This window comes from Montipora foliosa, unplaced genomic scaffold (genome assembly GCF_036669935.1).
Source record: "Montipora foliosa isolate CH-2021 unplaced genomic scaffold, ASM3666993v2 scaffold_423, whole genome shotgun sequence".
NCBI classification, from domain to species: Eukaryota; Metazoa; Cnidaria; class Anthozoa; order Scleractinia; family Acroporidae; genus Montipora; species Montipora foliosa.
The window spans coordinates 566346-580000 of record NW_027179727.1 but is presented as its reverse complement, the minus strand read 5'-3'; positions in this window follow the sequence as shown (position 1 = coordinate 580000).

The window sequence follows — 13655 nt, the reverse complement described above, 5'->3', positions numbered from 1 at the left end:
CTTCAGTAAGTATTCAAGTCCGCAAATATTTAAACTTATCAGCAGGGATCTGCAAAGAAATGAGAATACCATAGCGATGTTGAAATTTTTCCTAAAGTAGCAAACGTTTAAACTCAAAAGCGGAAAGAGTTTTACAATGTAAGTAAGTGAGTTAGTGAATGTGTAAAGCGGTTTCAGCCGCCTATAGTTCTCTCGAGAGCGCTCTAGACCAAATTATTCCCTTTTATTTTCGATGATTCGTTTTGTTTTCACGGCCTAATTTCTCAATCGTTCGACCTGGTTGTGTGGCTCTCTGTATTCGCTTACATGATACCACCAGAAAATGTCATACTGGAACGAGTCATACCGAACCGCTCGTGGAATGATTTCCGCACAGGTCCTTATTTCATTAAGAATGCAAACAGACAAATTAATTATTCATTCGCGCTATTGTTTTGGAGAACAATATGTATGACCAAGGGTATCGAATATATACATGGTTAATTTGTACTTATGGGATGAACAAAATTGGATCTCATTGTTTCTCTCATTGTCTCTCTCTCTTCTCTCTCTCTCTCTCTCTCTCTCTCCTCTCTCTCTCTCTCTCTCTCTCTCTCTCTCTCTCTCTCTCTCTCTCTCTCTCTCTCCTCTCTCTCTCTCTCTCTTCTCTCTTCTCTTCCCTCATCTCTCTCACCGTGTTTCTCTCATTTTCCGCTATTTTATATGTCCCCCTCTCCTTTTATGTCTCTCGCGGCTCGCATTGAACTCCGTATCACTGCAAATCTCTGGATTACTTGTCCCTGTTCTCGACAACTAAGCTAACGTGTCAAGTTGCTAAATCACATCTTCAAAATGTTATTTACTTTGAATTCTGATTAATTATTTACATAACAATGATAAGTAATTATATGCAGGTGCCGTGCCGAGCACCTACCATCGAACCTAAAACTCGTAAGTTACCGTTCAGAGGCCCCTGTTTTACTACTCTTGAAACAACCTCATCCCTTCAATAATGTTGACCCTAACCTAATAAGAACTGAAGTCACTCTTTAGGCTTAAGGTCGATCCCAGTAATATTTTAATTAGCTTAATCCAGTATTTCTGTGATCTGTGACTTGCTTCTTCTTCATCGTCCGTGCTGCACACTTACAGGTACGCTGCAAGGAATTGACCACGTTTCCTTGTGGTTGGTGCTTCCTTTTTAATGCCGGAATTCATTGAAATAGAAAATCTTTCAGGCGACCTTAATTCTTATTTAGATCAAGCTGTGAAGAAAACCAAAATGGCCGCTAATAATCCGTCTTCGTCTGCGGAATTAAAATTATGGAAAATGTCTCGCCTTCTAGCCGATCACGAGCCCACAATCTACTCTCGTGGTCAATAATATCCCCTAAACTTGAGCAGAGAAACTGAATCGGGAGATGGATTTGTTTGACGACGTTCTAGAAAAAAACTGCAAAGGACAATCTTCAATCCACCAGAACTCATGGTTTTCTGGTATTAAGCTTTCCCATGAACAAAAATTAGCCCTAACTTACGCTTGGGCGCACAATGGCAAATTTAATACAACACAAGCAGGCACGAAACCGCGTTAGATGAAGAAACCACCTGGACAGAAACAGTGATAGATTGGTATATTACTATTGCCGGGAGATTTGTGCAGACAAAATAATGAAACAACATGCGAGGCCAATAGGCGGTCCCGGTACAACTGTTGAGATTGATGAGTCCAAGTTTGGCGAGATGAAGTATCACAAAGGTCGCTTCATCGAAGGACAGTGGATCTTTGGTGGCATTTGCCTCGAAACCAAGGCCTGCTTTATTTTTCCGGAAGAGCGCAGGGTAAAGGATACACTCTTGCCAATTATCCGCGCTCAAATATTGCCAGGGTCACAAGTGATGAGCGACATGTGGAAAGCTTACGATTGCCTAGAAGACAAGGGCTATCATTACCAAACAATTAACTATCGCCAAAACTCCGTCGACCCAGACACGCGCACCCACACGCATGGCATTGAAAATACATGATGGGGATTAAAACGAAGTATGCATTGCACAAGAACATCCGTGTATCTGTTTGAAAGATACCTACAGGAGTGGTCGTGGCGTCAGCATATCAAAGTGATCCATTCGGAAATATCGTTAAACATATCGTTGATTTTTACAGAGAAAGAAAACAAACCTTCGCCTTGAAGTGCTTTGGTGAATTGACAAAGAGACGAAGGCCAATTTTAAGCGCAAAAAGAAGATAGCTTTTCAGTTTCTGCTAACGTTTATTTGGTCCGTCCTGTTTTGTGTAAGTGAATCTGAACCGTATTTACACAAAGAAACTCCACTTATTTCGCTTATTTTAAAATTGACAAATGGCAAAAACTGCAGGAAAAGTGCAAAAAATTACTTTGAAAATGTTCGATTTTCCGTATTTCAGTTAGAAATTCGACCGAATTTTCCGAAGTCCATATAGACATAGAAAGAAAAAATCTCTAAGAAGGACAAACAAAGCGCTACAGTCCCAAAGGACGTCTACTGTTATTGCTATTGTTTTCTTGCAACAAAAGACGGTATGCATAATGAGGTAGGGGCCTGTGCGGAAATCCTGCCCTCTCGTTTCGGTATGACTTGACCTCTCGGAAAGCAGGAAGGGATAGTGCATGCGAAATCACCGTCAAGTGTACCTTCATTTCAACGCGATCAGTCTCATTCCTCATCGTTTCTTTGACTAGCGGTCGGGGAAGAACGAGTTTTGTTGATTTCTGACCGCCTCCTTTCACGCATGCGCAGTTAATTCAGAGCCTCATGCGCCCGTTCCGCTGAATAAGGGTAACGGACGCTCTGGGAACGAGATTGTTGATTTTGAAACTCATATATGAAAGGGGCCGGCGAGGATAGTAGTCGTCTGGCTTAGGGCAGTAAATTTCGGATTTTGGTCTCACATAGTCACGGTGTTCCGGGCCAAACGTCGTCATATGTATTAGTGATGGTCTCGTTTAGGGTTGCAGGCAAAGAAATATAAAAATGTATATTTAATATGATTTAAATATGGTCTCTTTGAAAAAGGCATGGGCCACTCCCAGGCTGGTATCCGAATTTTGGAAAAACAGTTGCGATCATACTTCATCTATTTCAATTCATTTTCATTTTACAATTTAAAACACTAGTATCAGTTTCATGTGAAACTTTAATTGCCCTTGTATTGTAACTTCCTTTCCCAGTTGTTTGCTGTATATAACGTAAATTTGTCACCAATGGTCCATCAACTCCATCCGTCAACTGATAAATTTTTGATCCAGTATTTACAGAAAATAATGGTTGAGACTAATTTGAGGAACTGCAGACAGAGGAACCTAGAGAAAAGACTGTTTTAGCCTGTTCCAGGCTCTCAGATAGTCGAGAAAACGAAACGAACTGCGTGTGAAAAGCGAGTGGGGGCTTGGGTCGAGGCGAGGCGGGAGAGCCTGTAAGCATCTCTTTAAATTCTTCATTCCGCCCACTTTGCAAATAACCTTTCGCATGTCAAAATGTCAATGTCAAAGTGTTGAAAATGGGCGGCATTGTGTGGTCCCACGCGAGTTCAAGCGCGATTCTTTTATTGTTGTTCAGAGGTGATGCGTTAATTCTCACTTGTGCGAGTACGTTAGCCAGAATTTAAGGCACGTTTAGGAAAATAACTTTACGCGAACGAAGGCATTGTCAAAGCAACCGGGAAACGAGTGTCAAGGAAATCACCGACGGGAGATTTAGCAAATTCGACCAAAAGACACGACCAGTTCGAAAGCTGCGAGTTCCAGACGCTCTGTTGACTTTTTCAAGGAAAACAGAAACCCGACCATTCAAGTTTCTGGCCTAGATGATAAGATGGTCTCATCAATAAACTTCAGCTCTAATGCAACAGGACAACCGATAATGAATGTGAAAGATTGATATTTCATGTGGATGGGTTCAATTGCATTTCCAGTAAACAGACACGCGCGCGTAGCCATCACCTTCGCTTCCTGAAATCGCTTGATCTTTTAAAGCTTTAAGACATACAACGGAAATACAAGCCTGTTTTCGGCAAATTTTTGTGCTCTTTCAAAGTGGTTTTTTCTTTTTGCTCTCATTTTTTCGACGGCGATGAAGGCAGAAATTTAATTGACCCTAGCTGGTGAATTCGAATACGCAGCCAAGTATTTGCATAAGAAAGAATAACAAAATATTGTATTTTTCTCGTTCGTCAGAGTTTTCAGAGAGCGCCGTTGAATGCTAACAATTGTGGCGTGCATGGGACATAATAGTTGTGTCAAATGCGAACTATATACACTATATATCGTACCCGGTGATGCTATATTGTAAGCGTTGTGGAGAGATGTCCTATCACAACATTGAAGCGCTTTCGCAACGCGCGGCAGTAACTGAAAATTTATGCTTTTACCAAAACCAGTTGGAAGCATTGCAAACGGATCGTTTTTTTCGACTTATTAAAGTCGAACAGACACAACTTTTGCTCGAATCCGAGGGCTTGTACGTTTGGGAATACTTTAAGACACTCGGCGACAGAATTGACCTCTTTCTTTCGTGCTCCGCGCGTGAATCAAAATGATTACGAAAGTGTTGATGTAAACTGTCAAAATTGACCAATCAGAGGGTATACCAGGAGCTGGTATACCGGAATGAAGAATTTAAAGAGATGCTTACAGGCTCTCCCGCCTCGCCTCGACCCAAGCCCCCACTCGCTTTTCACACGCAGTTCGTTTCGTTTTCTCGACTATCTGAGAGCCTGGAACAGGCTAAGACTGTTTTTATTGAAACCCCATGATAAAAAAAGATAGCATTTGCATTGATATTTGTTAAATATCGATGCCATTTCCAGCTGTAATAACATAAAGGGCAAAATTACTGAATGCTGATTGGTCAATGAAGAAGGCATTTTTTTTCTTAATTTTGCTTGAGAAGAGGGCAAAATTACTCGTTCACGATTGGTCGAGCGCCAAAAATTCTCGCTCCTGATTGGCTAACGTACCTCTTCCACATTCAGTTGTTTTCTTCTGTTTGAGCAAAACAACTTCGTCTTCATCGAAGTTTGTCTTTTAATTCGCGCTGCATTCGCCGAAAAGGCATAAAGATTAAGAACTAGCTTTGAAAGATGATCTGAATTTGAATTTTCCAGTGACAAGAAGAAGGGCAAAAGATTTTTTTCATGAAAAGCTTAAAACTTGGATCGACTTACATGAGTCCTGGCGTAGCCGGATTGTGTGGTTAAAAAACAAAATGATTCCGTTCGCCAAGGGCTTTCAGTTTACCACGACATCTTGCAGCAAAAAGGTCACAGAACAATTTTCCATTGACGGGAGGAACGAGTAGCTCAAATTTGGTGGATTTCTTTGGACAAACCGTTTGCTATGTTTACGGATGCGTATTTGCAAGCGGTAAAAACCTCTACAGCACAGGTGAATAAAATAAATTGAAGCTTAACATTTGGTTTAATCGTTGTTAATGTTGTTCAGGAATGAAACTCGTATTTTCCTCTCGAGTGGATGTAAATAACAATCATCTATACTCGTTTTGGACGCAAAGAACAAGTTGACTTGCTTGTCTGTTTGTCAGTTGTTTTGCTTCCGAGCGAACGAGTGTTTTAGTTCCGCTTACCTGACTGTTTTTCGAGGTGCTTCAACAGTGTTAAGAAAATTTTGCCGTCTATGTTATTAACAAGTAATCGCAATGGGTCCTCGTAAAATTAAGGATTAATATCACTTGTGTTTTCAGAAGTTGCTGAAATTGCCCTCGTCGCTGCGCGACTCTGGCAATCTCAGCAACTTCTGAAAACACGCGTGATATTTATCCTTAATTTTACTCGGCCCCATACAGCGATTACCTATACTAATCAGTGTATTTGCGCCATCCAGATTCAAGTTAGCGAATTAACTGCGGGATTGCGAGACAAGTCATAGTAACAATGAACATCTGCTCAATTCCCTGCTTCCGGTGGCTTTTTAGTGCGAGGTCCGAAGGACGAAGAACTATTACTCGGGCCAGTAAGGGCACCGAGTTATAAAACACGTTAGTGTTTTAGTTTTTTTTTTTTTTTTTCTGGTGCAGCAAAATGCACAGTAGAAAGTGTGTGGTGGTGTTTTGATTGGGCCATACACAATAGAAGGCACGTGGCGCTGTTTACATTGGTTATTAGGGAGCTTAAGCACACGCGTTTTCGAGACGCGGACGGCAACCGGAAGTGAGCTGCTTTCCGTTTTAACTAGTCTCCAGACAACCACATTTACGTTGCTAAGTATCTTTTCTCAATTAAAGATAATTCGTATAAAAATCTGGGAGACACCACTGTCCTTGCAGGAGAAATGTCCTCTTGCGGTTGCCGTCCGCGTCTAAAAAACGCGCGTGCTTAACCTCCCTATTAAAAGCAAACCACGTGATCCAAAGTCATGGAGAGCACTGTGATGCGTTGTTTGGATGACCGAGGATCGACGTTGCGTTGGCTTAATCGATTTCTTTTAGGGTGCCCAAAACACATACAAAGAAAGGCATACGCTTTTCGCTGTTTCGAAACGCGTCGTTCCGCAAACGGAATGAAACGGAAGTGTACTCAAATGTATCTAAAATGGACGCAAATATTGAAAGTGATACAAGTCAAAATACTAATTCTTTAAGAAGCAGCGGGTACTTTGTTGAGAACTACTTTGCAGATGACAGCGACAAAGAAAATTACTCCACGTGAATTCGAAGTATTGGAACTCATAATGCTAACAAACACAAAAGCGAAGGAAATGATGGATCATGCATATGCATGGAACCTTTTAAACATCTGATTGATTTTGGGTTAACGAGGAAGCAGTGATAGTAAAGCTAGTAACTGCCATGGTTCAATACTTACCCCTGTTATGCAGGGCTAAGTATTTGAACGTAAAATAGATATTTTTAGACTTTATGCTTCGATGTATTGTGCACATATACAAGTATCTGTTCTTCTGCTTAATGGTTAATATTTCTTGACAGGCTTAGCTTATCACAGTTCAGTAAGTTTGCGTTCACATTTCTATCTTATTTCTCGAGAGTTTCAATACACGAAGCGAAATAAATATAACAGACGAAGTGACCCACACTACAATATTTTATCTTTTCTCCTGCCCTTACCATTCCGGAAACGAAACACTATTTTTGTTTTTTGAAATAGTTTCTTATTGAAATAGTTTCTTGTTAAAAGTCTGGTCCACCGCATTGCATATTACTGGTATGTTCAACCTTTGCAGGGACATAACCTAGAAAAACCCTGGGTCGCATCCCATTGATCCTAGTAAAACAACTGTCAAGAAGATGCTTTAGTGTATGGATCAAATGCTGGTAGTGAATGTGCAGCCATGTCATTATGTAATAGATACTAGTAGTAATCAAAGATTAGGAGTGCGTTCTCCGCCTGTGATAATAGTTGTCTGTTGCTGAAACCATTACTGTGAACGGCGGAAGTTTTACAGACATATAACATACTGACAAAATCCACTATTGTTCTGTGGATTTTGATTTCCTTGCTTTATTTAATGCGATTCGATATGACCTTTGATGACACGTTGCGTGACGGCTCCAGTTTCGGTAAACTAGCAAATTCATGTTATTAAACGTCACATTTTCACTTTTACTGGTAATGTTTCAGCATGAAGGCTGATTTCTAAAAAGAATACTTGTGTTACATCTAGTACTCCGGGTATTCTGAGCTGGAAGCACAAATATCAGCTAACATCTGTAACCTTTGCTCTCGCGTTTCCGGCCCGTTTATCCGTGTTTTATGTTAACAAACTCCCGGAAAAACTCCGTGCGACTGGCAATAATTATTATTTCCGCTGATGAATAAAAATAAGTCAGCATTTACATTGCTCTTCCTTAGTTCTGGCTTACTCTTATAGGTCTTGGCTTCAGAGTACTCTTCCATCGATTCAATTTCGACCTTCGCTGAGTACAGACTGAACAATTTGTGGCCACTGGAACTAGGTAGTAGCCAAAACGCGGGGCCGGGGCCGGGGCCGGAACCGGGGTTGGGGCCGGGGCCGGGGCCGGGGCCGGGGTCGGGGTCGTGGTCGTGGTCGGGGCCGGGGCCGGGGTCGGGGTCGTGGTCGGGGCCGGGGTCGGGATCGGGGTCGGGGTGTCTTTTTTTTCCAATTTTTGTCGTTATTCTTCTGTAATGTTATATTCGAATGTTTGGCATCTTTCCTTCGTTTATGGTGGAGATAAGTTTAAAAAATATGGAACATACGGAAGCTACGAAAGGGACATCTTTGTTTTGTTTTTCGAAATTAAGAGAATTTCAGACTGAAATTGGAGTTTTTGTGGGGAATATATCTCAACTCCTAGAGACACTGAAGACTCGATGAGCTCCACATTTTGAAACCACATTTTAATGTTTACTTCTGAAAAACCTTGAAGTTCTCCGCAATAGAATTAAACAAAACAGAACATAGCCACAGTTCCACGATACTCGTCACACACCGTTCTCATTTGCTTGTTTTTGCAAAATTGTTCTCAATGTTGTCGCGTTTTTTATCGTGATATTGTATTCGATCCCTTGACGTCCTAATAGAATTAACTAGCAAGTTCCCGTGCGACTCTGGCTTTACTACATACCGTTTGTAGTGAAGACAGACAACCACATGGCATCAACACGAACAAAAAAGCAAATGAGAACATTGCGTGACAGCGTGACGATCATCGTGGAATTGCGATTTTTTTTTCTTAAAAAGTAAACATTACAATGCTAAATTTTAAAGTGTGAAGCTCAGCGAGTCTTCAGTGTTTCTGGCAGTTGGCGTATATTTCATAAACTCCAATTTCAGCATCTTCCGAAATTATCTTGGTTTTGAAAAATAAATTCCCATTTTCGGAAAGACTAAGTCAGATGCTCGCAAAAACCAACTTCGATTTTAAAACACACACAAAAAAACAAAGTCCGATTTCGAGAAAAAAAGCTAAGATGTCTCTTAAGAACTTTCACAGCTTCCGTAAGTTCCTTAACGTTTTTGACTAATGTCCACCATAAATGAAGGAAATTCGAAAACAACAGTACAGGAGAATAACGACAAAAATTGAAACAAAGAAAAAATGGAAAAAAAAGGCACCCCGACCCCGACCCCGTCCCCGGCCCCGGCCCCGGCTACTACCCTGGAACTATATATTAAAGTCAACAAATGTAATCAAAATATAGCCAATGAAAATATGGCTGTTCCCACGCGTACGGTTAACATACCAAAGCCAAGGCGATTCGTTGCAGCTGGAGCATCTCGCAAAAACCGACTCGAAATCCTAACTCGAAAATCCAACTCGAAATCCCGGGAGTTAATTTGTCGCATAATAAAGCTGAACTACTGTAATAAGACGCACGTGTTTAATCGTGTTTAATCGTAAACAATTTGCGTGACGCTACGGACACAGACTCGCCGGCGCGTGCTTTATAAAAATAAAAACTATTCCTTCCAGAAAAATCAAATAAATATTATCGGCGCATCTTACAAACTTTGAATGAAGATCTTGTTTTTTTAACAGAGAGCACTTTACCGTTTGAATCAGCGAACTAAGCACGGTAGAACCGAAGATATGTTTTTTTTTCGTGTATGCCGTGACATTGCACAATGCCCTCTCGCCGGCGCGGGCCTTAGAAAAGCAAACTTTTCCCTCGCCATTTCACATCGCTGTAATCAAAATTCAAGATGTAAAAATAAGAAATATTTTAGCTTGTATTTTAAAAATAATTTGTGTTAGCAATATTCATCATATTATAGGCTTGTTAGGTCCCTGGGTGTTTTTCGAAAATCGCTAAAGTACATCTACCATGAAAACTCAAAACACGTCGTCTTTCTCTGGTTAAACAGAAAAATCCAGCGTATCGAGGCGTATTAATTAATCCTTTATACCACAAAGGTAATAAGCCGTGGGAGCAAGAAAAGTCGGTCTTATTCACTGATCAAGTGGGCGGTTGAAAAAGGCACACAAAAAATCAAGTATGATCCTAAAATAGATTAGCGACGCGCTCATTCACAGGCGGTGAGCGGTGAAAGGAAAATGAAATGGAACGTCATCGCGGAATGTCATTACTTTTACTTGTAATTTATAAATGCAACTGACGAAGGGTTTAAATAAATCTTGAACCTTCCAACACGTCCGACAAACAGCGAAGCACGAGGCAGAATGATAAAGCTTGAACCTTCCAACACGTCCGACAAACAACGAAGCACGAGGCGGAATGTTTTGCGCAACGAAATTGTGACGTCATTCAAAATGGCGCCGAAATGTTGAACCATGGAACGAAAAAACACGGGTCAGCTTTCGCTTGCTTGCACAGGGCACCTACACGATAACAGGCAACCCAGAAGATTAGGAAGCGTTCTGTCGAACGCAAAAATATGAGCGGGAGACCTTTATGGGCAGTTAAAACGGTGAGCCGCAGGCGAGCTGTTTTATAGCGCATAAAGGTCGGACGCGAATATTTTATCTTACTTGTGAAATGAAACAATGGATCGTTTTCACGTGACGTCATCATTTTCTAAAATCCAAAACTAAAGAGCCACGAAAGTTTTTATCCTCATCAGGCATAAGAGGCGGTAAATTTGTATCCATTTGCAATTTTAAAGCTCAATAGCGTGCTTCGTTTGGAAACCAGAGCATTTTGAATTTCTGAGTTATAGCGGTGCGTGACATGAGGCGACGATCAAGTTTATTGAGAATTATATATTTATCTCATGGTTTTGAGCCTTTTTAGAATTTAAAGCATTAGGAAAAGTGCTTAAGTAAATAGCTGTCTGTTCAGTACAGATGACCACTCGCCTAGATAGCCAAAGTAAGTAACAGATGTTGACACTATTTTCCGGCCGCCATATTGGTGCACCACAGATGTGCACCAACATGGCGTTTTCATACTGGGCTCTGTAAATTTCTGCGAAACATTTCGACGAATATCTGAAGTTTGGGGAAACGCACGGGCCTAAAACTTGGAGAAGTGTCTTCTTCATTTATCTTCTACAACATCACGAATTCTTGACTTTTTCCACTGGATGGTTTTCGATTTATTTTTTTATTGCGTGACAGTTAAAAGGATCTATACATTTTGATTGTTATGTTAATCACGTGGGCGTGGAGTTGTCCCATAGGAGTTTAGCATTGAATTTAGCAATCTATTTTGGTAGAGCTTTTGTGGTAGAAACATGGCTGGTTGGTTTCGATCTCCAAAGAGTAAAGAAGAAGAGACCAGTCTAGTGTCGGAGCAACTCCGAAAGCAACACAATACAACACTAAATGGGGTAGAAAAGTTTTCGAGGAGTGGCAGCAGCGACGGCAAAATAAATGTGCAATGTGAGAAGTTGTTAGAATGGCCGGTCTCAAATGCTGTTGAAGATGTGACCGTTTCAGTAGAGCACATGTCGGCAAATAAGCTAAGCTTTTGGTTGAGAAAATTCAGTTCGTTTGTGAAGTGGCCAAGCAAAATGGAGAGCGTTATCCGCCCAATTCGCTTTATTTGTTATTTTGTACTATTAACTGTCATTTGCGTGAGACGGAAGGCGAGGATGCATTAAACTTTCTCGACAAGGCACACAAGATTCAAGTAAATTGTTACCTAATAGTTGTGATTGATTAATAAACTTTGCACAAATTTACAGGACTCGTTTTTATGAAAGTTAAGCATACTAATTAGGCGAGTTAGAAGTCTTTATGAAATTTAATTTTACTGCTAATTCAATTCATTAAAAATTCATCAACCCCAACCTTTTCCTGCTATCTATTCAATGATTTCAATCCCTCCCCGTGCTTTCAGACAGTTGAAATTTAACGGGATTTACAAACCAACAAATGTGACCTGAATAGTGCGTTTCTGTTGGCTGTCATCCTTATGAATTATTAATGAATTTTACAAGTGCCATTATATAATTATGAAAGGAAATAAATTACTTCCCTGTAATTATCAGTTATGAATGTAGGAAATGAACTCTACACTGCTTTATCAAGCTTATCGAGACAAACATATTTAATGTTAACAGAATTACCTGCAGCAGTCATAGTGTTCAACACAACGTTTCAGAATCAATACAGCCCAAGTCCTAATGGTAATGTACATGGAACTGCACAATAGATTTTGCTTTCTGTATGTCTTTGATAAGTTCTTTCCAAAATTTGATCACAGAGAATTATAATTCTTTTATTTTTTATAATTGGGTTCATATTACTGTGAGTATTTAAATTACAACAAATGGTATATTTAAAATATTTGATTCTCGTGCTATAAATTCATTTGGCATGGCTATCCTTAAGGAACTTGTGCACTTCTGAAAAGTATTTTCAAGTGTCGAGATATAGTGCACATCTTTACGTGTCTCGCACGTGACAAAATGACCTTTACATATGACTTGGTAAATAATGTAACGGTTGGTGAACCATTCTCGGACCATAATTCTATCACTTTCACTATAAACAGTGCACCATATACAAGTCGTATTTCTAAGAAATACACTTACGCTTTTAATAGAGCTGATTGCAGTCACCTGAAATCTTTATTTAATACTCTCCATGGGATTTTGAGGACATAAATAACTATTGGACAATGTGGAAGAACATTTTCTTTGCAGCAGTAAACGATTGCATCCCTAAATATAAGCAAAAGAGGAAAACCGCAGCGCCCTGGATAACTAAAGACCTTATCAAACTTTGTCGGAAAAAAGGAACTTCTACAAAAAGGCCAAAAAGTCTGGAAGTGAGGAGGCATGGGCCACTTATCGAGCCCTGAACAACTTGGCTCGCTTAAAGTGCCCATAACGTTAAAATTTTTATTTTCCTATTTGAAAGTTCGTATTAAAAAATAAACTTTGGCGAAAGAATTTTTGAATTCCAGCGAGAGGCGAATTTTCTACGATTTTTTTCAATCCTACCTTTTCATACTTTTACTTGGTACATCCCTTCCGCTGGTCAGGACTTCACGGGCTTGCTGTGACGTAGATTAAGGAATGCTTGTTGGCGTGGGTCTTATCTTTTCTTACTAATCAACCCCAAGGTATCGCTCAGCAATCGTTTTTGGTATTTTTCAGTAAAGAAAAAAATCAATCATGCCTATTATTTATCATCAAGGAAAGTGCCTCTGAATCTGGAAGTGAATAAACTGGCGATTTAAAAAAGAAGAATTAGAGGCGAGTAGTTGCGGTCTCGACGAGTCAGTCAGCCCTAGCACTGAAACCCAGAACTACACGGAAACCTACCATTAGCAGACGAGGAATGGCTACAAAATTGCAAAAAAGAACAAGAGGATAAGGAAGGTCTCGCGAGGGAATTAAATCAACGCCTATATGTCTGTTCCTGTAATCGAATTTTGTCAGTCTTAAGCTTCAACGATCTTTTCATTTTGCTGTCCAAACAATACTAGAAGTCATCGTCTTTGAAGTGAATCTAGCAAATTGACAAAGGTTTATCGGGATCACAGTTCTTTCTTTTCGCCAAGACAAAATCTACGGCCATTTTTTCCTTCTCTTTTGGGCTATTGCGTTTTCCGAGTCGAAAAAAGTATTCCCATTCATACTTTTTTTCTTTTTTCAGGATCAGCTGTGTTCTTACATCGAGCGGTAACGAATCTTTCAGCTATTTTTTCATATCAACTTTACGGGCTAGAATGCCGTGACTACCTTGAGTTCTGTGACAGCAATACAAGATCTAACATTTCATTGAAA